Below are 25,844 nucleotides of genomic sequence, written 5' to 3' on the forward strand. Positions count from 1 at the left end.
AAAGGAATTCCCTTTAATATCATTTCAGGATTAAATAAATGACAAGTGTTAAAAACATTTTAATTCTTACTAATTAACGAAGAATATATTAATAAATAACTTTAATTTATTATATTAGTATTAAAACATCTCAAACGCGGTAACCAGAAAATATTTGCGTAAAACAAACCGTTATGGTTCTAATGTAACAAGAAAAAGTTCTGTTTATATTTGAAAAAGAAATTATACTATGATAATTATAATAATAAATTACGCACCGTTTCTGACAGACGACCGTTTAACTGGAAAAAACAATAATCTTGACGACTTGATTATTAAATGATAATCACAAATAGACAGAACACAGCAGTAAACACTTTTTTTTTTTAATTAAAAAGTGTTCACTGTTGTTTATATAACTAAACGTCGTCTTTTCAGCCTATAGACGCCCACTGCAAAGCATAGGTCTCCCTCAAAGTAACCTATGGGAGGATATACCATAATCGCCACGCTTAGCAGAGGAATTGGCGATCGCAGTATGATATTGTCGTACGCAGAGGTTGATGCTGCCCATCCTTTGGAAACTTGTTTGCGAGCAGTCACAACTTTATATAATTAATGTACAAAGTGTGAATTATATGCGATTGTTTCCCGTGAATCGAACTCGTAACCTCTGATCGCTAAATTTTAGATATATTTTTAGATATTTAGATATTTTACAGAGATCACTTTTAGCTTTTAAATTCATTTCACATTAACCTTTATATAAAATGAACTACCGGAAGAAGTTAATACATTTTTATACGGAAATAAATTGTAAATTATATTAGAACCCGGGCATAAAATTGAACATATCGTAAAGGACAAGAAACAGAAGTAAAAATTAAGATTCATATGTAGTCCACTGGTATTTGTTGCCGTTATACAAAACGGTCAATTCGGGTACGGCCACGCCCGCGGCGCATACCAATTCTTTTCTACTCGTTAAAACATCGGAACAGACATACTTTGTAACCATTCTCACGTGCTTTTTAAATACGCTGCCTTGTTTATTAAGGATTATAAAGCGAATATTTTCATTTATATAATGTTTAAACATAATTGTATTATGGAATAGTTACTCCGAAATTATTGTTGCGAAACATTTTGAAGCATAAGATTAGTTGGCGCAGTAGACGGGAACTTTAGAAACGTAAATCACTGTTACTTACAAGAAAGATTAATTTTCATCCAGAAGGCCATTAACGTGTTAAGAAAATATAAAGTTCCAAATATAAGGTTCCACGGTGAAGAGATAAGGCTGGCTTCACATCAAATAGCCCAATAGTAACGGTAGCTAATTATTATAAGATAGATTGTGTTGCCACTTGGACCGTAAGGTTCTGAAGTGAAGATGACGAACCGACAAGCGAAGCGTATAATATCCATCCACAAGGTGGACAGACGTCATGAAGGTTGTCGCTGAAGGAAGACGCTGGATGCAAGATTCTTCCAACCGGTCAAAATCTAATGCCCATGTCCCGTAGCGGAAGTCTTTTGTGGCTAAAATTACGAAGATGATAAGTCAAATTGGATAGCATAAGTCATTATAGATGTACTATTCAAATATTTTTGATAAAAAGATCTGATAAGAATGTGTCTGAATTGTAACCGGGTTATATTAAATGAATTATTTACGTTTAATTGTTCAATTATTTGTACATAAATGTATCAACGAAATTAGCAAGATACAAGGATGTTACGCGAAGAGAATACTATAAAATTACCTGGAAGTTTCTAGAAACAAACTAAAACGAAATACAGGACTGTCGGTAATGACTCGGATAAAAAAATTTGTTAAAATATAGAGGACATCGACACGTAATAAAATTGCCGGAAATGGATGTATGAGGAATGGAATGTCAGCTTGGCAGAGGTGGTATACGAGTTCCAAAATATTTGTAGGCAGACGTTGGAGGTCACAGTAGACCACTTATTTCCTGTTCAGCCTGTAAATGTGTAGTAGCGACGTGTCTAGTGAGTTCGCGAGTTTAGACAACTGCAGTGGGCGAGTCGGCCGTGGTATGTCGCAAGCGGCCGCAAGCGCCGGCCGACGGGGCTAACCTTGCTGCGCTCATGGACATAGCAATTAGGTCAGTGGGTCAGCAATTTCGCGGTTTCTTTTTGCGCTTTTTTCGCGAGATGTTTGCTTTGAAACACTTCTTTTTTTAAATTATCAGTTTAATTTTTCGGACGTTTTTGAATTCAGTCGCTCAACCGTCACATTAGATTTTTCTATTTTAATTGCCCTCGCTATTGTGATATCTTAAAAATATTGATTTTGTTGCTTTATTTGTATATATTCTAAGGTTTAAAAAGGCTTTTTAAATTTTAAAAAGAATACAATGCTAGCTATCAAAACTTATAGGCGTGTCGTAGTCCAAAAGAAAAATAATATTTTTATCATAAACAACACTTATAAATTTTTACTTTTATTGCTCTCAAACATTTAATCACTTGGGACAGTTGTTTTATTTTCTCTGTGGTTAGTATGGAAAAATAAAAGTGTTGTCTTTATTATATCATTTTTTTTTTATATTTTCTCTCATAGCCGAATTGATCTATTTACTCGCGAATTTTGAGTTTATAAACAAATTTGAGGATTCATAATTCATCAAGACGTCGTTAATAACAAACACTAATGGCTCTCTTATAACATCGCAGCACCCATATGAACCACAAAACAGAAAGGGATAAGCATTACTAAGGCGATGTAATAGAATTACAGAACGAACGGGACGTTAAATTTGAATTTAATTTGAGGTGATTCTGTATCACAAAATTAGCCACCTATATCGTATATATCATCCTTTTAAACATCCAGTGCTTTCTAATAATGAAATAAATCTGTTAATAAAAATATACTCGTGAATATAAACTGAACGTGTAGCTATCTCTAATTTTAAAAACATTTGATTATATCGATTGATTTTAAATTCGGACTGCGATGGCCTGTTTAAGTTTCGATACTGTTCGAGTATGTTCGACTGTAGACTGAACAAACTTGAATGATCGAGTGTTAAAGTTAGATTAGGTACATGTTACGGTAACCTTGAGTGTGACAGATGGCGCGCTCCGGCTCACAGCACCGTGCCGCCGACGAACCGAATATCGAATGGCCATAGACTACAGATATTTCGAAAGCTTGTCGCCATGTAGTGTCGACACGAGACCAAAGATTTGTCGCTCGTGTTATTATGTTACATCGCATCGCGTCTTTGATTTTTAACATTTTTAATTATCTTGATAAAGTATCTAGGTAAAACAGTTCAATTTTGAAATTACTCTTCTAAATATCATTTAAAACGTATTTATATATTTTTTGGTTTATCATCATCAACGTGATAAAAATAAATCAGATGAAATAGGCAAAAACTAACGTACAAAATGCGGCCACATCTCAAATGGGTATCTTCAATACAAAAATCGTTTGAGATACTACAGAAAATCATTAGTCTCATTATCAATTAAGATTAACAGCAGCAATCAATCAAGACGAGGTGACGACCGTTTCGGGCACCTTTTTTTCCTCATTTAGAGTAATATACCAAATAATAAGCCAAGGTCACCCGTCGCGGACTCTAACACCTGGACAGTGCATGGAACGTTCACCCAAGTAAGATCCGGTAAAAAAATCTAGTCATCACTCCTCTGAGCCTTCGAGCTTTGTTATTAAAAATGATGGTCAGGTTAGACGCTCTCAGCAGCCTGACACGCTAAACAATATACTTCTTTACCGTGAATGTTTTGTATAACGTAGAACGAAAATGGAAAATGCTAACGTAAGAGGAGAAAACTATCTAACAGTTTTATATTTCGGAGATAGATTATGGCTTATCCCTTCATCATCATTCCAGTCGTAAGAAGTCCTCTGTTTAACATTGGTCTTTCCCATAAATTTATTATTATACTTCTCATTGATTTCTGACCATTTCATAAATGAAAACACTTATCTTTAGTATTCATTACAATATAAACAGTAAAAATATTAATTATCTGTGAACACATGACAATAATAAATAGATGAGTTAAATTTATAGCAATTAACGTAATCGTACTATGCAGCGCAGCATAAAACGTCCACCCACAAGTTGGATAGATGACTTTGTTAAGGTCATCGGAAGATGCTGGATGCAGGAGCTTCCGACCTGTTTCATGTACAGCAGTGGACGTCCTACGGTTGAAACGATAATAATGATAAATCATACTAATGTTTATACCAATCTTACTGCACCTGTTTCTATTTTGTGATATGTCGTCAAAACATTTTTATATGCATATATTGAACATGTGTTCTTTATACGGTTTATTTTTACAACTTGTAAAAGGTATTATACCAACTTTATCATATTTAATCTGCGGAAATCACAAGAAAAATTAATCCCTAGCAAGATTATGTGTTTCATTCATTTATATTACTTTTACATTTTACAACTCGGGAATCGGAATCCGCAAAAGTTACATCTTTAGAGCAGTGCTCTCGGACCTTTTTTTGTTCTCGTAATCCTTCAAAAAACTTTTATTTATGACTACCTCCTTGAAAATTTCATAATCACACCTATAAACGTGCATCGTTCCTCTTAAAGTCAATCGTATCTATTGTCAATAATTAAAATATACATAGTATCGGCCTAATATTGTAAATATTATCGTCATTATAATCGTAAGACCTCCACTGACCACGAGGTCTTCCCCATAGATTTATAAAAGGACAGGTTTGAAGTACCTTCCAAAATGAAAAGCTTCTTCCGACGGCCATGTGAAGATTGTCGAAGCTCAACGTCTGGTCTCTTTATGGACCTCCAACGCTGCACTTGCCGGTCCCGTGGTCTCTAGAACCTTCAAACCTCAGCAGGCATCTATTCTGTGAGCTGCGTGGCCTGCACACTGCCACTTTAATATGCCAATCCGGTGGGCTGCGCCGGTTACTTTCGTTCTTCTAAGGATCTCATGATTTGTGATTCGATCTCGTAGGAAAATTCCTCCCCGTACTTTGAGTAAGTGTGGACATAATGACACATAGTAATATGTAAACGTTTATATAAATCAACTGTTTCAATTTATCAGAGTTTGCTACGTTACAAATATAATTTTCACGGAACCGATAATGAGAGAGATCGTACCCCAGCTATTCCGTATAATCGCTCGTTAAAAGCGGATATCATTAAAATACATATCGACTTTATAGTTTAAAATATGTAATGGTAATTATATTTAATAAACATTATATCTAGTTATTAGTGGCGGGAAGTGGCTGGATACAGGCAGTGTAAGATCGGTCTTTGGGTCAGGTCTATACTTTGCGGTGTGCATCTATCGGTTGATATGATGATGATTGGTTTGGTTTGGTAACGAGGAAATAAGTGTCAAAATGTCCAGAATTAGTCTCCATATGCGCAGTTACAAGCGCTACACAAGATGGTGTAAGTGTGCTGTGAAATTATCGATCCGGACACATTAAGATTTATGATTTGTGATTGTTCATTCGGGAGCGCCGAGGCGACGCTGTAGGGGCGATGGAGCGGGTCTTCCGCCGGAGCACGAACACGAGCTCGATTGACGACTGCGTGCTTATCATACGTAATGTTCATGTGCGATTATATACCTACACAAACCATAGACCTGCTGTTTCGGTCAGAATAAATGCAGCGATAATTAGTTATAGGTGCAAAACCTTTAGGAAGCGAATGTATAACATATTTGCTGTCAATTAATGATAATATTTTCATAAAGTAAAAAATAGCGTGTCCAAAATTTAAATTACTAATTATTAAAAAAAATATTTTTAATCTATCCCTGCAGACTTTGTATTGCCAGTAGGAAAATTAAATTAGAGTGACATTACTGAAGGGTCATTTTAAAAAGTCATTAGAAATCTGTTTAAAAGTTTTTAAAGATTTTGGCTGACAATTGAGCTGTACTTTCACGCCTTTACAACTTTTATACCTATAATCAATCACACTCTAGTTTAAAAATAAATAAGTGCTAATAACTTTATTTTTTTTCGACTTTATTGACTACAATTATCCTTACTCGTTATTCCTTTAATTTAAGAACATCTCTATGGATTATTTCCAATAGTAGTATATGTTTTCGAAATGCAATAATATAAATGTTATCTATCATAAAGGTTCGTTTAAATTTAGTTTGTTTTCTATATATTTATTTATTCGGAATAAGAACATATAAAAATCTTTAAATAAATATTTAATTATGATGACTATTAGCGAGGTTATATTCAGTATGGCGCCACTTTGCACAGATGGTGCTTTGAACTATTTTGATGGGAAGAAAAAGTTTTGCCAATAGCGCCGAATGCAGCGGGCGCGAATAAAAAAAAGTTGGTCGGAGGGGAAAAAAAGAGAAGCGAGAACCTAAAAACAGTGTTAATATCGACCCTTAAACCTGTTGGTATACTTGTAGCCTGAGTTAGTGGTAATTGTGAAGTGCGAAATAAAATGAACAGCTAACACAAGGTTACTGAAACAACTATTTGTTAAAATAAATTTTGAATTACATTTTAGAAAAGAAATTTAAACGGTGGCTTTATATATATTTTTGGTAACAATAGCCTTAAACAGCAATTAAATAATATATACGAATAAACATATTAATACATATGCGAATATAGAAGATATATCGCTACAGGTGGATCAGGCGTGGCCAATTTTAAATGGTTCGGCTGATATTCGAGTATTCGTGATTTTTTGAAATACTGCGATTCTGCCAGAGAATTTAATGATACAATGTAATTGTTAGACCTGCGCTTAATTTAATTTTTGCTATAGCCGAATACTGGGCCATATGTATCACGTAACACTGAAACGTAACATTGAAATAGCATTGAGAAGAAAATATTGTTTAACAAAGTCATATTAACAATAAATTTGAGAGGCTGCAGAATAAAAAAATCACATTACATATTTTTCTCCAATTGATTTAAATTTACAAGGGGTACAGGTAAAATGATCGCTTTAAGTTTATTGTAACTAGCAATACATGTTGAACATTTAATCAAGTAAAGGTGTAGGGTAATTTAAATATTTTTTTTACGAATTGTCTGTATTAAACGTGTATTCTCAATGTTATAATTGGGAATTAAAATGAAGTAAATATATAATAAAATAATCGTAATGTCTATTGTATCGGCGTGCTCGAACGATTCTAAATCCTATCCGGCGCGCGGGGTGCGCTAACAAATAATAATAACTCGAAGCGATTACGAGCAAGTCATCGACCTTCGAAAAATCTGACCTGCGCCGCGAGCGGCAAGGTTGCGCTCACGACATCGCTCGCCCGACTCTATCGAATATTTCAATATTAACTCAACGTGCTCTTTCATCCTTCAATTCAACTGTTTTACCAAAATAATCTTTAATTATCTATTGTTACAAAACTTGAACGTTTAAAATATAAGTAAATTATTATTATGGTTGTTTTGTCTTATACGACCGACAATGGCTCTTTTATTCCTTGTTATGAGTCTATACATAATGTAAGATCTAGTTTTATGTTGATGATACGTTCTACTAAAAAGCGCATATAAAATATTCGCATTAAAAGACTTTACTTGCCTGACTCTGTGTAATCAGTAACAAAACAAAACGGTAGCAATTTTTTACGTAGTTGACGATATCCAGTGTCATGTACAAATAAAGACTATTAAATAAAAAAAAACAAATGGCTCAAGTTAAACAATAATAATAATTCTAAAATAGTTAAAAAAGTAATTCAGTGTTACCATAAATTGAAAGAATGAATGAAAAATGGCGTGATATACAAATTTCGATTGTTTACATCTCATTCGCACCTTATCCAATAGGACAAGTTTTCTGACATTCGTTGACCTTTGTCTGGTTTGTGTCTTATAGGCGTTCGATTCGTAAAATACTTGTTTTTCTTGAAATTACAGGTGGGGATAAGGTAACCCATATAGAGACGCGCGGAAGGCAAACCGGTACATTTGTAACTTTCGCGAAACATACACCATTTACCTTGGTATCTGGTTTGTGTGATGAAACTATTTAAAATGAAGAATTTTAACAAATATTAATGTGTTTATATAACAAGGATAAAAAAAACGCTGTAATGTATCAGATCTTTTAAATCGATATGATAAGGAAATCTTTTGAAATATTACAGAACATAAAACAAATAATTCCGGTATTCAGAAACGCAATTTTCCGAGTTCTTTTATTTCGATCGATTCAATTTTTAACTTCTTGGTTACTATTGTAAAAGTTTGAATAATTTATCACAATTAATCATGTTTTTTTAAAATCGAAATCTAAACATGGCTAACGAACGGATAAGCAAATTACTGTTTTAGGAAATACCTTCTTTACTTGTAGGAAAGCGTTAATATCAAAATATAAATCTCATTATTTAGTAGCCAGCTAAGGATGCGTTTACATGCTTCGTTTGCTTGGTACGAAGACGTCTTGGTCATAATTTGATTGTTTTTGTTTCCTTTACGACTGGACATGTTTTTGAAGGACAGATTTCTATTTAACCTATTATTTTGGTATTTTACATTGATTTCTGTATATTCTGTGACTTGGTTTGTATCTCGTCCATTGCTAATGCATTAGAAAATCTAACAACAAAAGTGTGAGAGTGATAATTTAAAGCACCCAGGAAGACGATGATAAAAATAAATAATAATGTGTATTGCGACATTAACATCTGTTAAAAAGTAGCCATGTAGACATTTCTTTACAGTGGTTCACGTTCTCTATAATTATGCGTGCTTTTCACTTGTTTACAAAAGCGCAGTTAGAAGAATGCTACTCGTATATTAACAGTTCAACGAATATAAAAGAGAAAGATCTATTGTTACCGTTGCTCTAAGAAAACAATCGGAGTCAATAATTTATTGCAATTAGCGACGCACGGAATTGTTCAGTTATGAGCCGGACGATAACCGACAGGTTCTTAACTTGGTCTATCTACAGAACGACTAGCCTGGCCTTTCCGCAAACGTTTTCTCATATCGATTAAGCCAAGTCTAACGATCTGAAGACGCGATCACAGCAACGGTCTGTTGCAACACGCGCATGGCGGCACAAACAATTTTCCTGTGTAAATATATGAACTGATCTCCTTGGTGCGCGAAATGATTTAATTGTTACTATCATATTACATTTTTAACTTTGTACGTTTCATATTATATATAGAATTTTTTAATTTAATATTCTTTATTGTACACGCTAGGATACATGTATATAGTTTCATAATAATAAACAAAAGAGTACAATGCACGGCCTTATCACACAAGGTAATCTCTTACAGACAACCATAGTATGGAAAAGGTAGAAATATAAATAATGGGTAGTTAATGTGCAAAAAACATCCATATATACAAACTATGCAAATAAACATACTTACATATGTATATAACATGTATATTTACAATGTAAGATGTAATTATTTAAATGGTCATAATCCACAAAAGGTTATTAAACATTTTAATATAGTATGTCGGGCTTTAATTAAATCAGATTGTTTTGAAAATAGATTAATATATATAATACTTACTATATAAGCCCAATGTAGTTTGATGGATATCACTCTCCGTATTTTTGATCTAATATTTTTTTTCCTCGCAATGTCCAACTTTTTAGTCTTTTAACTATTTGCATTATTGCAATCTCTTGACCACTTTAGAATCGGACGAAAGTAATCGACACAGCAGATTGGCAAGTTGACAGGAGGCAGGCCATATAGCGTGCAGAAGACACGGCAGCAATAATTCTTAAGATTATGGAGTGGGTACCACGGAACAGCAATCGTAACGTAGACCGCTTTCGACCTGTTCTATTGGAAATCAATGGGGAAGTCTGTCTGTTCAATTGACGATTGAATCGACGATGATGAGCCGTCTAGTTCGCCTCAGCGACTAAGTTAAGGCTCCAGAAAGAACCAGAGCTTTTCTATTTTAATAACGACTAGGCTGTCTTCAACGCTCTGCTATTTGAAATCCCGTGAGGAAGTAAACAGGCAAATAACATTCATGAATGACAAAAATGGAATGAAGCCACACCGGCAGACTAAAGTATTAATGAGATGTTGATTTTAGTTAATTCTCTAATAATTTTCAGTAAGAAAGTTTTACTAGTTGCAATGCAAAGTAGATTTTGCAAACTCATTTGCGTCGTAATGTGTAATCTGTATACATAAAATAAAATATTGTTGCTTACACCGTTTTTAAGTCAAGAACGACTATCAATTTTTAGGATTTTATTTTTGGATTTGTTTGATTTCGAAATTAGATAATATGTATTAAAATGACATTTATCAATGTAAAAAATGTGTGTAAAATTTAATTTAATAATTTTGTGTACATTTGTACACCCAAAATCTACTTATTCATTGATTTTTTGGAGGAACGTTCGCCGGGTCAGCCATTATAACTAAATATTTTTAAGTCGGACTAGTGATCAATGAATGGGTACTAATATAATTCGTTACTATGCTAGGAAATAAATATTTTGTCTAAGAAGGTAGGAAGAAAGGAACTCTGAGCCTTCAAAGCCGTTGCTTCAAACTAGGCGGAGCTGGGAATACCAAAGGATAAACAAAATTTGCCAATGTAAAAAAAGTTAAAGGTTAAAAGTTAAAATAAATGTATGTAAGAAATTGTATATTATTAAAAGTCCTTACGGAATGGCGATAGCCGCAGCAAGTGGGACCGATGTCTTTAGTGGTTTTATTTTTGTGGCGTGGTCGTGTCGAGCATGAGGTCGGTGAGGTGAACACCCCACCAAGGAGAACCGTTGACCCCTTCGATCACATCCGCGTACGTTGAGGCGCTGAGGGGAACTATTCGCACACTGCTTACTGTCCTTGCTACCTCTACCGCTATATTTTATTTTGAATTTATATCATACTTTAAATAAAAAAAACATATAATTAATTGAAAACGTTCAAGTTATACATATAAGTTTATATCGTGTGAAAAAATTCTTTGTGACCCTGTATGTAATCGTAACCTTACATTTAACCTTATATATTTATATGTTTGTATGATTTATAAAAATAAAGGCTTTCCCCCGCCGGCTTCGCGTGGTTAAAAGGTTTTTTCGTATTTTTAGCCTCACCCGACCCCGCACTCCTATTTTGTGTATTATTTTATAAAATTCATTCTTACCAAGTTACCTATTAGAGTTATAGTTTGAACTTTTTTTATTAATTCCAATTTATATCGCTAGTGTTTTTTTTTACAATATTTATTTTTCGCTTTAAGTAAACGCAGACAGTTGGGAGAGGGTTGCCGCTATTTGATACGGATCTTTCTTCTCCCAGCTGCGAGGCACGACAGCGTTTTTTATATTATTATTTTTCTTTTTACACAATTTTCTTTTATGGGTAAATACAGCTAAAATTTATACATATTAACAATACAATTTGGAATACTCAATTATATATTAGTTGCTACATTACTTTATTTCAAGTCGCTGCCCAAGCGCTACAGACCGTTAAATGCCTTGAGATTTAGGACAATGTGCCGGGCCAACTCATCAAAAGATTCTGCTGTAGATTTTTTCTTGAGAAGTTCCGGTAAGTTGAACGGAGGTATATTAAGGTTTTCACATAAGGTCACGTGGTTACGTCTTTTGCATGCGAATCGGGAGCAGTGTCTGAGTAAGTGATCAAAAGTCTGTACTGTGGAGTCGTCACATGGGCAAGTCTCATTATCGATTATTTTAAAACGGTGCAGGTACTGCTTGTAGTACCCGTGCCCGCTTAGTAGTTGTGTGAGATGGAAAGATGTCTTGATGAGTTTTCTCAGTTTGTTTATGTCGGTGAGTTTCAAAAGGAGTCCTATAGTATGTCGACCCTGAGCCGAGCTCTCGTATCTAACCTGCCAAATGCGGTTGTGTTCAGCGCGGATTGCGCTCTTCACGAAAATTTATAGCTTGAATATGTACATTTTTTTTATGAACGACCTTTTAACTCATTGTAGATGTAACTTTGTAAAATACGTTGTTAGCTGACCTTTACTTAGTAAAAGAAATATTCTTTCCGAAATTTAGGTCTCCAAACGTTAAGGTATCGTGATGAGTCAGTGTTTAGATGGACACCTTATACGGAAATAGATTTACGAATGAATGTACACAGGGTAGAGACGTAAGCTTGTTTCAAGCATACCATATTAGTGATATTGTGAAATCGTATATAGAATTATATAACACGCATGTGAGTGGGCGACCAAAAAAACAGTGTTTGACATCTGTAAAGAAATATGGATGGCACTATTTTACAATTAAAGTGAAAGAGAGGTTAAACTCCATGTTATTATTTAACAAAATAGCATAAATCGACAAGCGATGTAGTCAACCGCGGCAACGATCGGAAACACAAGATACCGTTCACGCCCGCTATGGGGCCGCCTCCGGTCGACCTTCCGGAGCCAAGTTGGCAGGGTAGCTGCTCTTATTCAACTTCATCGGATAAAGTATTAAATTGAAATAAATTAAAAATAAACATATTTTCTGACATACTACAGAGAAATGTAGACATATTGACAGTATCTTAACTCACATTTTGAAAAAAAAACATTAAGCTATAAAGCAATGACTTCGAATACTTTGGCCTTTTCTTCTTTCTCACGAATGGAAAGTTTCCCTTAAATTTTGAAAAATTGAAGTTGTAAAACTTCACTTCGTACAATACTGTATTCGACTAACTTATTCTAATCTCATTGATTAGCGATAAAGATGTGTATACATGAAGGCAAAATGTCAGTCTACATCAGTCATTTCCACGGTGTTGGTGCCGTTTCTTATCGTAAAGAGGTTTTAAAGCAATTTTGAATAAGATCACTTGCATATAAACAAAAAGTGTATTTGAAGTTTAAGTGAAATCGATTGTCGCTAAGAACGTAGATTTATTTTTAGAAAATATCTACAATTTTGCTTAATATCTTTCTAGTTTAATTTTGAAAACTAAGTGGATGTGTTTGTTTTTTTATTTTATAATTTATCAAATTTGGCTTTACTGTATTAATTTTTTGATTTACGGCAATAACGTGATATCTCGCTTCTTCTCTGAAATGGCCCAGCATTTCTCTACAAGATCCCTAGACGAACGAAAGTAACTGGCACAGCCCAGTTGATTTACATGTTGAAATGGACCTGGGTAGGCGACATATCATTTAGAACAGACGTCCGTTGGCGCCTTGAGGTTGAACACCAAAAGGTGTCACGTGGGAATACGCTGGACGCAGGCCCTATATGACCGGTGATAATGACGATAATTGAATATATTTCCAACAGAACCGGTTAGAAGCGGCGAAAATATTAACATCATCATAATTTAATCTGGGAAGCGTTCACTGCTGGACATAGACCTCCCCCATAGGTATCCAATAAGACCGGTTGAAAGCGGCAAGTATCCAGCGTTTTCTGACGACCTTAATAATAATACAATATATTTTAAAATGTGCAAAAATTTAATATTACATTTTAATTTATATTTGATTAAAAACGGACGCGACAAACTAAAATTTAAGTAAAAGTAACAAAGAATGAGAAGACGAAATAATACGATTGTTCTATACACACGAAGCAAAGGAATGTGCAGTGATTCAAATAATCGCTGCAATCGGTACAAACTCTGCTGAGCTAATATGTGTTTATGTATGCGCGCGTGTGCAGCGCTCATGTGTCAACTGCTCACCGCGCTGACACGGGCGCATCGATAAAACAAACGTAAAGATTACGTAAACGAAGGTTGCGACGCGACCTTGCGAACGATATCGCCCTCCGCCACTTCGATTGCCTTTCCTCCTCCTAATTAGACAATTGTTGCGTGCTAATTATTCTGTCAAGCTCATCTTCCCTGTTTTTATAAAGCCATTAATAATTACTATTACTATTTCCATTGTGAAATTACTTCCTGATAAATTTAATTACAATTTCAAAGAGAAAAATAGATGTGTTTAAAATGCTACTAATACAAGGCTCCCAATTTAAACGAAACAATTTACCCCCTTGTACTTAGTTTGTCACCTCAGCACATCATGGTCTCTATTTCAACCGTTGGATGTCTACTGAGTAAGCAAGAGTTCCTAAAGGATTGGTAGGAGGTGGCATGTAACGCCTTTTGACGACTTTAACAAGGTCGTCTATCCTGGTTGTTAAAAAAGCATCGCACTGCTGCATAAGAAATTGAAATACACCTATCCCCCGATTTACACGGTACTTGTTTTACACGTTTTCACTTTTACACGGTTTTCGAAATAAGTTTTTTTTTGGTTTTTATCGCACTCTACTAAATGCTACTGTGATTGAACAAGTGCGCTGTGTACACATTTCACGGGTAATCCCGAGCTTATGTGCTGACTTCAATATGAAGAAGTTTACAAAGATCTTATAAAAAAAATCGAAGCAATTGTTAATAACCGATTTTATTACCATCTCTCATAATGTAAATATTTCTGCTTCAAACATCGAATCGACACAAATAACTTCGAGTGATGAAAGTGAATTCGAATCTTCGATTCCGAAAAAAATAATGAGCGTAATTTCTGACAGTGATAAAGGATATAATAAAAAACCTTTTGTTTTATTTTTTGTTCTTCTGTTTAATGTAATGTAATTAAATAAAAAAAAAACAGTGTTTCTGTAATATATTTAATATTTTAACTTGTCAATGCATTTTATTTTTATTTCTGAAAATTTTTAATTTTCGATTTACACGTTTCTCAGGAACGTATCTACCGTGTAAATCGGGGGATAGGTGTACTAAAACTTTTTATGTAAAAAATATATATTTATTCGATGATAAACCATGATAAAAATCTGTAGATCCATACTATAAATTAAAAATTATAAGAGTTATAGAGTTTACGAACCCAGGAGAATTATTTAAAAAAGTCTGTCATGTGTTCGCTATAAATACGAAAATAAATTATTAAACAATACAAAGGCGACCTCCGGCGTAGGAGGGGAGAAAGTAAAGTGCATTACTCTTGGGTGCACTCCGTATAATGTAAACTGCCGGGGTATGAAAAGGAAGTACTTAAAATTTCAATACGATTACATAAAAGAAAAATTGTTGAGTCGTACATAGCGACTTAAATACAAACATGAGAATATACTATCTCTGTTTGTCCAAACAAATAGTTTCACTGCGCTATGGTGATATCCATTAAAGCGTTGAATTTTATGCCAAGTGTTTATAAAAGAAAACATTAAAAGCGTATAATGACATTTAGAATTAGCTGTAAGAAAAGAACGTTTCTGCGAATCCGTACAAATAGTTTTGATTGACGGATAAACTTTGCAAGAGTTTCCCTTTATTACGTTAAACACGCTTGTTAAGACTTGTTACTTACAGTTACTCTGAAAGCTTTAACGTAATCTGGGTTAAGAACTATAAAATAATTAGCTTTATGAGCATAATGGCTAGCAATTACAAAGAAAGGTAACAATCTATGCTTATTTACAAGGAAGGTTGATATATAAACAATTTTCCTTATAGCGTTAATGTTTCCTGGTAGCATTGTTGTGATGAAACATGAAGCCCCGAAATGACGGTTTATTGTGTAGCAACTTTGCTCTCGAGGTGCCGATACTGCTTCGTACGAATTGATTATACCAGCGAGAAAACATATTTGTGCGATATAAACGGCAGGCGTGAGGACAAAAAAACAAGAAGAAACTTTCGACTATTTTCGGCTCAGTCGTATTACGAAACCGTTTGCGAAAGCGACTGTTGCGCCACCCGAGCGAGCGTGGCGCGCGTTTTTGACAGCCACCTGAATATCTCTCAGCGATACTGTCCGATCCGGCGTCAATAACTTAATTACCATCATTATCTAACGATTCCAGTTCCGAGCAATTAAGAAGAAGAATAAATCGTCTGTTATCGTCTTGTCAAATTAAGTTTCGACGTTTAAAAAGAAGCAATGAGATGCAAGGTTCAATTCGAATTACACAGTGGGAATACGTCCGAGTCGCGGGTGGTCTGTAATACACGTTGGCGACACGCAAAAGTTTTTGTTGACGCAGAATGTAACCTAACGAGAAGGTTCGACAGGTAACCGAGTCCAGTATCTCGGTGTAAACTAGATAGAGGTGGCGGTAAGCTACATGACTTGCCCGGGAACTGGTTCAAGCGGGCGGAGGGAGAGCGAGAGGGGAGGGGGCCAGACGGAGGGACGTCATTGACCTGCGCCCCCGCCGCGCCCGCGCGAACCGTAACATCATTGTATTGCACTGCGAATCGAATTCGGTATAGCGGAGACGTTTTTGCTAACGCCGGCCGCCCGTAAACTCGATTAAACGGCTTTTAGTGGGGGCGGCAATGGAAAAGTACGGGTGGAGGGGGTGGAAATCCTCTACACGATTGATTAGCGTGTGAAGTGTCTAGACTAACGAAACGAGATGAATAAATACATACGATGCTGCGTGCATCGTAGGACAAAAAGTTTGGAAGGTCGCGCCGGGCGAGCGAGACGAGTGAAGAAATTTCGGGCGTCTGTCGAGCGATGTCGACCCACTGGGTCAAGTTCATTATTTAAGGACGATGTGATAGCGTGGGGCGCCTTTTTTATGAAAACCTTTTCACGTCCTCGCTTACCTGCTTTGTTACAATATTGTGTGATTCATTGTGTATCGTTTACTTTTCTAAAGAATTTGGTGAATCTGAGACTTATCGTGAGTATGATTTTAGAGTATAACGCGCAATGAATTAATGATTATGTACTAATAAAATAATTTTTATTACATTTAAAATACAGTTCATGTAGTCAAATTCAGTGTACGTTTTTACTTTCTGCATTATTTGTCTATATTTATTATAAAAATATCAAATGTGTGTATCGTTGATGATAAATCAATGATAACTATAAATATTAATAATGTCATTAGCACATAATAATGTCTGTCTTTTCGCTGTCTTTTCATAAAACAAGTAAACATTAACATAGCTCTAAAGTAACATGCTTTTGTGCGCGTTTCCGATTTCCTTTTAGATATTAAAAAAATAAATAAAAACTGCAAGAGCTCACAAAACGCTCTTTGGAATACAATCAATGACCTCTTCGTTTATAATCTGCGCTGGGAAGCAAATGTTCATTATCTGTTCATTGAATGTCTAATCTCTTAAACCTCAAGGTGTTTTGGCCAACGCAAAAAATAAACCAAGGTGAGACGGAGTGTCACTGCCTCCTTTCCGTAGGCGTAGACGAACAGCTCAAGACGTCATTGCTAAATTATTGCTATATTTTATTACACGATGTTATTCTAATTATGAACATTATTTTTGGCATAGTACATAATAAATATTTTTAAAAGTATAATATTTTCTATGACATTTATCGTAGACAAAGAACGTAGATCGCTAGTATGTGAGTTCAACTATAAAAAATTCTAAATTTAAAACACGGTTAGTTCGTGGAAGTAGTGGAACTAACTAGTTAATCTTGACTGTAATTTATAATAATTTTAAGGTAAAGAATTCTTGTATTCGCTAGGCTATGTTGGTTACATTCATTCGTCTACGTAGCTTCTCATTCCTTATTCAATCTAGATATCTTTTTAGTAGCTAAACTCTGAGCTAAATAATAATAGTATGAACACAAGTCTTAAATATGTCAAGGTAATTGCTTCAACGGTGTCATTGTTGCAATTGTAATGTGGATATACGTTTAGTAGGTGAAAAACTCGACAATTTTCGCTTATAGAAAATTTTATCGTTAAAATTTATTCATGTTATAACAATATGATTATACTTGTTACCATAGTACAATAATAAAACCTGTTTAATAATAATATGAGTAAGGATATTGTCATGAAAAGACCTGACCGAAGGTTTACCACCCCTGCTAGAAGGGTCGATCCCAGAGACACGTGCATTTGAATCTTTTGTTATAGATTTTTTTTAATTCTTTGAATGTAAGGTCATAACTTTATTGTAGACATTTCCGGGGATGCCAGTCGTTCGTTTAGTTTTTTCAATGGATTAATATTGAAAGTAACATTTTGTAAAGGTCTGCAGTTTGCTATATCAATTAACGAGTCGTGTTTAAAGTCGAATATTAAATAAATTTGTTTTCAACACTTTAATCCTAATTGGAAAAGATACAAATAGTTTTGTGATTTATATCGTTACGTAAAGTTATGTCAAATGATGAACATCTGACGTAAACCCTTTCGCGCCTTTAACCCGGTTTCGGTACTTTAAATTCTCATTGCACGCGTCTTTTTGGATTAGGTAAATTGGCAAGTGCAAATGGTCACTGGGGCCCTAAGATTTTGGACAATGTGGACCGCCAGCGCCCAGCGTAGGACGCCCACCCTCAACGTTGACAGACGACCTTTTGAAGTTCGTCGGAAGAGGCTTGAATTAGGCCTCTTCCAACCGGTTCTATTGGAAATCCTGGTCTTAGTCTAGCTGTGGATTTTTTGATTGCAATCCTTTTAAGTATCGAAAGATTATTATTACATTACATCTTTCTAGAAACCATAACTTTGTATTTAATTTCTTTAAGTTTATAATTTCACTTCAAGTCATATAAACCATACGTATAAAACATAAAACATTTTCTAGCTGATAATAAATACCGCTATTAAAATAACAAATATTTTTTGTTAATGAATAATTCATTTACAATTAAAACGTCATTTATTAGGATAGTAAAACAGGAAAATGCTTATCTAACACGCTGCTAAGTTTTCGTACAGAAATACTGAAAGAGTACGCAAAAACGACTGATAGAGATGCTTTGAGTAATGACGCTTGGAACTCATGACCTCCTTAATTTTAGATCATGGTTAAACATATTTACTTAGCTCATTAGCTGCAATAAACACGAAATGGAAAATATTATTTTTACACACTACTTTACTATCTTATTCTATTTGTAATCTGATGAGAATAAAATATGTAACAATAATGCAGCTATGTTCACAAATTTTATGCATAAGTTACAACTATTAATATGTTAAAATTAGAAATATCAAAATAATAATTATGATTGAAATGAATATAATAAGTTCATAGTTTTTCTTTGATCGGTAGAACTTGTGAACAGACGCGTCGGAGTACCATCGTATATGTGGATAAGCACGCGGTCGAGACACGCTAACACGTGTTGGAATAAGCACTAAGCCTTTCAAGAGCATAAGACGACACAAATTGGAAGCCATTGTGTTCCGATACGCCTTCGAGCCGATATTGTTTAAATTCAAATAGAGCCGGCGCTCAAGAAAGTTGTGCGCGAATTCATTACGAGGTGTTGAATATTCAACGCATTCGAAGGTCGGTCGATGTCCTTAAAGAGGTGCCTCCGTCGCCTGTTAGTGAGCGATTAAACGCGTTCGTTACTCACTTGATAACGTTATTTACTGTGACCGCCTGACGTCGTCGAACTTCTGAAAAAGAAAAATTATTATATCAACAATAACATAATGCAATTGATGTAAATAATTAAACATCAAGTAATGACAAGATTTCGATTTGGTCATTAAAAAAACAATCAAATATTATCAGATAAGATGGCTTGGTGATTCCATCCTTTTGGAAACGCTTAATAAATACAAAAAAAAAATATTTCAACACAAAAACCTTTAGATAGATAGCGTGAGCTTAATCTGCATAGTTCGAAAGTCGTTTCAAACTATAGTCGGTCTGTGCATGGCATACCCCTCCTCGAAAGACATCTATGGGGTATATACTGTAATCGCTAAGCTTAGCAGGCGGTTTGGCGATCGCAGTGTGGTATTATGTAATTCAGAGAACGCTGCTGCCCATCCTTTGAAAACTTGTTTTGTTTATAAGCAATGGCAATCCTATATAATCATTGCACAAAGTGCGAATTATACAAGATTATATCCCAGGTATTGAACTTGCGACCTGCGATCTAAAGTCGTAATCCTCTGCCTCGGGGCTACCATTTCTAACAATAAATAATGAGCTTCAAGGTCCCTCAGAATTAATATGACATGTGGACGTCTGATGATGACGAATTTTCTAAATATTTATCGATGGAATACTTTGATAAAGATATTAATGTGAGTTTCACGGCGCATACGAGAACCGTTATACGATCTCTGAAGATCCACCGTTCACAAAGTTTTTATACTATATGTTTACTTAGGGCGTTTAAACAGTAAAAGAAATTGTAAGTAATTGCAGATACGACATAGTGCGCGTCTACCAATAATCGAACCGACAATTTCACCGGTAAATCATTATGCAATCACTGTTCAAAAAGACGTTAATGTTAACTTTATATATCATCACATCATATATTTTAAACGAGGTAAACCTCAATTTTTTTTTAATTTAACTGACAGTGTTTAAACTGAAATAAATAGATAATATTTGCTAAAACCACAGAGACTGCTGTTCCGCGACTGCTGTTTGATTGTAATTTCACTTTGAATTGACATTTTCTTTAAATCGATTAAAAATACTTTTCTTTTTTTTTTTAAAAAATGGTTGGATTGAAAATTTGTAATTAAATGATCCACATCTAAAAGCTTACGATAACATTATTGATGTGGCAAAGGTACAATTATTAACACATTTTTGATACAATCACCTAATGATTTTTTATATTAAATTTTTTATGTATAGACGCTTCTTTACTTCCAGCGAGATAAAACTACCATATCTTTACCTTTTGTACTGGTAAAAATATCAGTTTGTTACAACTGCATTATTAAATAATTATAATTAATACATGTCAACTTGATTGTCCATATAGAAACCTTAGTGGCATACAATTTTAAGTTTAACTTTAAAAGATCAAAATTAAAATTAGTCATCGCATTAACTATATTTATACAAAGTGAATCGTAATGTTTCAGTTGAATAATATATTACTACGTTTTAACAGTTAGGTGAGTCATTACTTAAGGTTTTAATAACAACATAAACTTAATTTTTATACAACATACTTAAACTTAAACTACATTTACATAAACGCCAAGGCGTTGATATTACTTACGGTCTAGTAAATCAAATAGACTCATACATATTCTAGACGTCTTCTGGCATATTTAATAAAAAAATTCTTTATACTAAAAACCAACGAGAGCTTACTGTTCAAAGAAAGCTTAAATGGATCGGCATCGCAATTATAGACATATACATATGTATACGTATACAGCTGATTATTTATGGCTAAAAATCTTTTAAGTGGTAAATATAAAGAGCAGTTAAGTCAAGTTAATTTATGGTCCATCCTATCTAAAAATTAATGGTTTCAAAAATAATAAATATCATAACAATAATATTAATAAATTTTATTTCAGAATCTAGTGTGTCCACAGACTATAAGTGTCCACAGAGTATAAATTAGTAACAAAATTTATTTAAAGGATATATTAATTATGGATATATGTCATACAATTTAACTATAACACTAATTTTTAACAACTCGCTTAATATAAAAACTTACGTAAGATATTTTTAATAATAGTGTTTATTTTGTCATTCACACTCTTGTGTACGTGTATCCAGTGTTGATAGAAACCATTTTCGTACACATCACGCGCGACCACAGTTAAAATATCATTGCTAGTACTACGTAGCCTGTCCCATGCACTAGTTGCTCGATATCTAAAGATTGCGCAATAATTGGGAGCCCTGGCGTCCGCTAACATGCCCTTGTCGCTGCAGTATATGGGTTTTTTCATAATTCGTTATGATAATAAGTAAGAAAAGCGTTATAAAAATTAAGCTTACTGCATAAAATAATAATTATTGTTTACTATGTTTCTACTTTGTACTGTCAGAATTAATTAGACTGTCGCTTTCGAATGAAAAACAATTAACGTAACATATTTTAGAGTGAACACTTTATAAAGTATAATTGAAAAAAGGAGTAAAATCTTCAAAGATTTTAGCTGACAAATGAAATATATATTCATTGCTTTAAAGATTTCACACCAATTACCAATCACTCTGTGTATGTATACATTAATACTAGAAATAAACTCGAGCCTGCTGTTCAAAGTGAGCTTCCGGAGATCGACGGATTAAATTATAGATAAATGTTTTCATATAACTGTCAACAAAAAAACGTTTACAAAAGTTTAGATTACAAATTAAAACTTGTTGTATTGAAAGAGACTAATATAAAATATTGAAGTATTTAATTAACAAGGGCTTATGAAACCATTCATAGTTTGCACGTCTGCGATGTTTGTTGCAAAATGTTTTATGATATAGTTACAAATTCGTAATCACGTGAAAAGAACACGTCAAATGTCGATGCAAACTATGGAAAAATAAATCGCTATACACGAGATTTTCGGCTGCTGCCCGACATACACAAGCTATATACATATACAATAGCGTAATCACGTACGATTCGCTAAACATTCATTTATTCACATCAGCCGGTAGATGCCTATTGTAAGGCATAAGCTTCAGCCAAAGATCGTCATAATTACCGGTCTTGCTCAGACCGCATCCAGTTACTCGCGACCTTGATAACGTTGTCGGTCCACCTAGCGTGCAGTTCAATGTTTAAATAACATTTAACAAAGCTAATTTGTAGTGTACGTAGTAATATCGTACTTGAACTGTCAAATTGAAACCCGACTAACTTGACAGCAGTAGTAAAGTCGAAGTTTGGCCATCACAGCCTTGTGTCGATTCCGATAACTTCTTCCAATAACTTTAGCATTCGCTAAACAGGTGTTGAATGACCATTAATAATATATCCATACCAGTGGGAAAGCCAAAAAGTGCGTTTTACAGGTGAAACAACCGCATGGCTTATGATGTATACAAGTGGAGACCACGAACTGGCAAGCGCAGTGTAAAACATCTACAAAACGTACTGATGACCTTATCCGGGCTGACGGAAAACGCTACATGAAGGCCGCTTTCGACCGGTTTTATTGAAAATCTTTGGAGGTAGCCCATCCAGCAGAGAATGCTTGAAAGGCAGCTCAAGTTGAGATCTAATCTGAAAGGGTCATGCGCCTGATTACTTCACGGAACGTCCGAAGAGCTGGCTTTCTAATCCCATGTCAAAAGTTTGGCTGCTTGCGCGAAACTTGGGTACTAACAACATGGATCAGCTCGGTGCTTTGCCATCTGCCATCCTTAGAAACAGTGACCACCCATTAATTACAAAGTACCGCGTTTGAACTCTTTTTATATTTTGTAACATAAATGAGTGAATATAAAGTTATTTAAACAATTAATTAAAAAGGATTTAAGGTTAAACAAATGCCGATTAATGTCGTTGGGAAGGAGGAAGTGCACCTGTGCAAAGTACACTCGAGTGGAATTAGTAGGCTGAGTTACGTCACGCGGTAATGAAAGTGTAAAATATGAACGCATTCCATTTGTATAGAGGTTATGAATGCGAGAGCAGCGTACAGAGATTGAAAGTAAGCAAAGAGAAAAGTTAATTTTTTTATGCGAACTTGATACTTGTAACATTTTTATTTCTTGAAAATTGTATCTCTGTTTCGTCTCTGAATATATAGAGACACATTTCAATTAAAACTTTTTCCGAAATAAATCATCCAGTTTTTAGGTATTTTTTCTTCATTAATAAAAAAATCAATTGAACAAAAGAATTTTTACATTAAATTTAACAACAATTAATAAATTAATTTGAACAGAATAGTTTCACGTTTATTTTAGATGCTTTCATACACCTTTTAATATTTTTATAGTATTATTGTTGTAGACCTACAGACTCCGTGTTTAATTTTTGCTTATATGGATCGAAACTTATATTTAATATCAAAAACGTTCACGCCACAGCACGGTTTCGTCATGAATATAATATATATATAAATATATAGTGATATAAAGACTTTTAAACCAGCTCATATATTATGCATGAACATATAACTAAATTATTACAACTTCCCAGACTAGAATTGACTTTTTCAAAAGTTATCTCATAGACGACAATCTACTCCATGATTAAACTAGCGATCGCGTCGCTGTCAAAGTGACTCTGAACTGCGTATTAAAAATGTATCTAACGCCACCGATCAAATAAAACGCTCAAGTTTTAATCTAACTTCCTCATGGACTCCAAAATTGAATATATTGTTAGATTTCAAAATTATTAAAATCGTGAAAGGTCAATCCTTGTATAATCTAAGAATTCAGTTTAGTCATATGAAATAATAAGTTATGCTTAATAATTTTTTTCATATCTAACATTTGTGTTCGTCTTGAATTGTTTTAACGGAATCGATGATGAGCTGTTTCTAAAGCCATCTTGGTTTTCTGTTTTCCAATGAATTGGTAATTCCATCGTGGCATTATGCCTATTAAAAACAACTTAAATATTTATCAATTATTAAATATAATTAATGCAATAAAATTAAAAGTATGTTTAATATTAATTGCTTTTCTTTACTATCTTAACGAATCTTCATTTGTAAAACCCACTTTTAAAGTAAATACTATTAATTAATCACCAATTCGAATATGAGATATTTATAATTCTCTCTCTCTCTCTCTCTTCTCTCTTTAAGGTTTTCTTTTTTCACTAAGAGTCACACAATTAAACAAACGAAATCAATTAACCGTCGGAGTTAAATTGACAAGGCAATCCATAAAACTGTATCAATGGGATGAATTTGTAACTTTTTTATTAACATTTAATTTGTTATAAGGAAATAAACACCGAAATTGGTTACAAGGTAACCTTCAAACGTAGATCAGAGTCAACTTCACAATACTTGAAAATGAATTAAATAAGAAATGAAACAAATTCATATAGTATACCAAAAAAACGATGTGCTTGTTATATCGCTTTGTCAGTAGACAAGCATTTTTAGAGAATACTGATAGGTATTCTTTATAAATGCTTATGATTTATATTCAACATTTTATGATGTAAAATTATTCATCACCAGAAGCAGAACAAATATTTAGTTTCAAATTACATTTGTCCTTATAAACTGTGCATAAATTGCATGCAATGAGAATGATCATAGGCCTATTTATTTGTATATAAAATGGTGTAGTGTTTATATGAGCAGATTATTCGCTTCAAAGATTAGTTGCACATTGTCTTCAGCGGCTAGGGCGAGAGCATGTGACGTCAGACGTGCCGATGCCGAGACGCAACAATAGGCGTGCCAATTCCTCAATGAGCGCGGCAAATGCGCGACATGGCCGCTGACAAGATGGCGGACGGTGAAAGTGGACGGTGGACGATCGTACCGTTTATTCGGTATATCTAAACGCGCAATCCTCCAATGTACATAACTACTACATATGTAACAGATATAGCGGTGTGGAATTACTTTCATTTCTTTATTTAGTATGCGCTCAAATAGTATCGGCATGATGTGAGATTTACGTAACGAAAATTCCTTTACCTTGTACTTGAACTTTACGAAAAAATTTAATAATTTCCGCCTAATTACATGCAATTAACTTAAACACTGTATTATGATTAATTCGTCATAGTAGTAAGTAAGAAATGCACCCGCACCATGCACTACTTAAAAAAAAATTAAGCAAACACCACAATAACAGAACTAACAAAAGTTGAAGAAGTTTAAGCGGTGATGAAACCATTATTTTAATCACCGGCGAAATACGAGAAAATAACGGGCTGGGTGCATATAATTTAAACAATACAAATTAAGGTTAATTCAACTATAAAAGTTTAATGCAATTTTAATGTAAAGGTTGTTTTTCTGAAAAATTTACATCCTATTTACTTGTCAAGAAAATAGGATTATCTGTTTAATCATTTTTTCAATGACAATTATTAACTAAATACAGTAAATCTTTTCTGTAACCCGCCACAATCAATGGAAACAAATTTATTAAAAACTTTATACTGCGACTATATGTACAGGTAGCCAGTATTT

General features: G+C 34.1%; 1 protein-coding gene across 3 annotated transcripts in view; it reads right to left on the bottom strand.

Annotated features, from left to right (window-relative positions):
• Positions 1-25,844, bottom strand: part of LOC137931696 (uncharacterized) — a 70,709-nt gene that overhangs the window by 36,165 nt on the left and 8,700 nt on the right. For all 3 annotated transcript variants that reach the window (XM_068775182.1, XM_068775183.1, XM_068775180.1), the window contains exon 2: positions 19,358-19,400. The gene's annotated coding sequence lies outside the window, so the exon portion shown is untranslated. The remainder of the gene's footprint in view (positions 1-19,357; positions 19,401-25,844) is intronic.

Source organism: Battus philenor, unplaced genomic scaffold (genome assembly GCF_028537555.1).
Source record: "Battus philenor isolate CCGP_79_NKW_IND1 unplaced genomic scaffold, ilBatPhil1.0.hap1 SCAF_8, whole genome shotgun sequence".
Lineage (NCBI taxonomy): Eukaryota > Metazoa > Arthropoda > Insecta > Lepidoptera > Papilionidae > Battus > Battus philenor.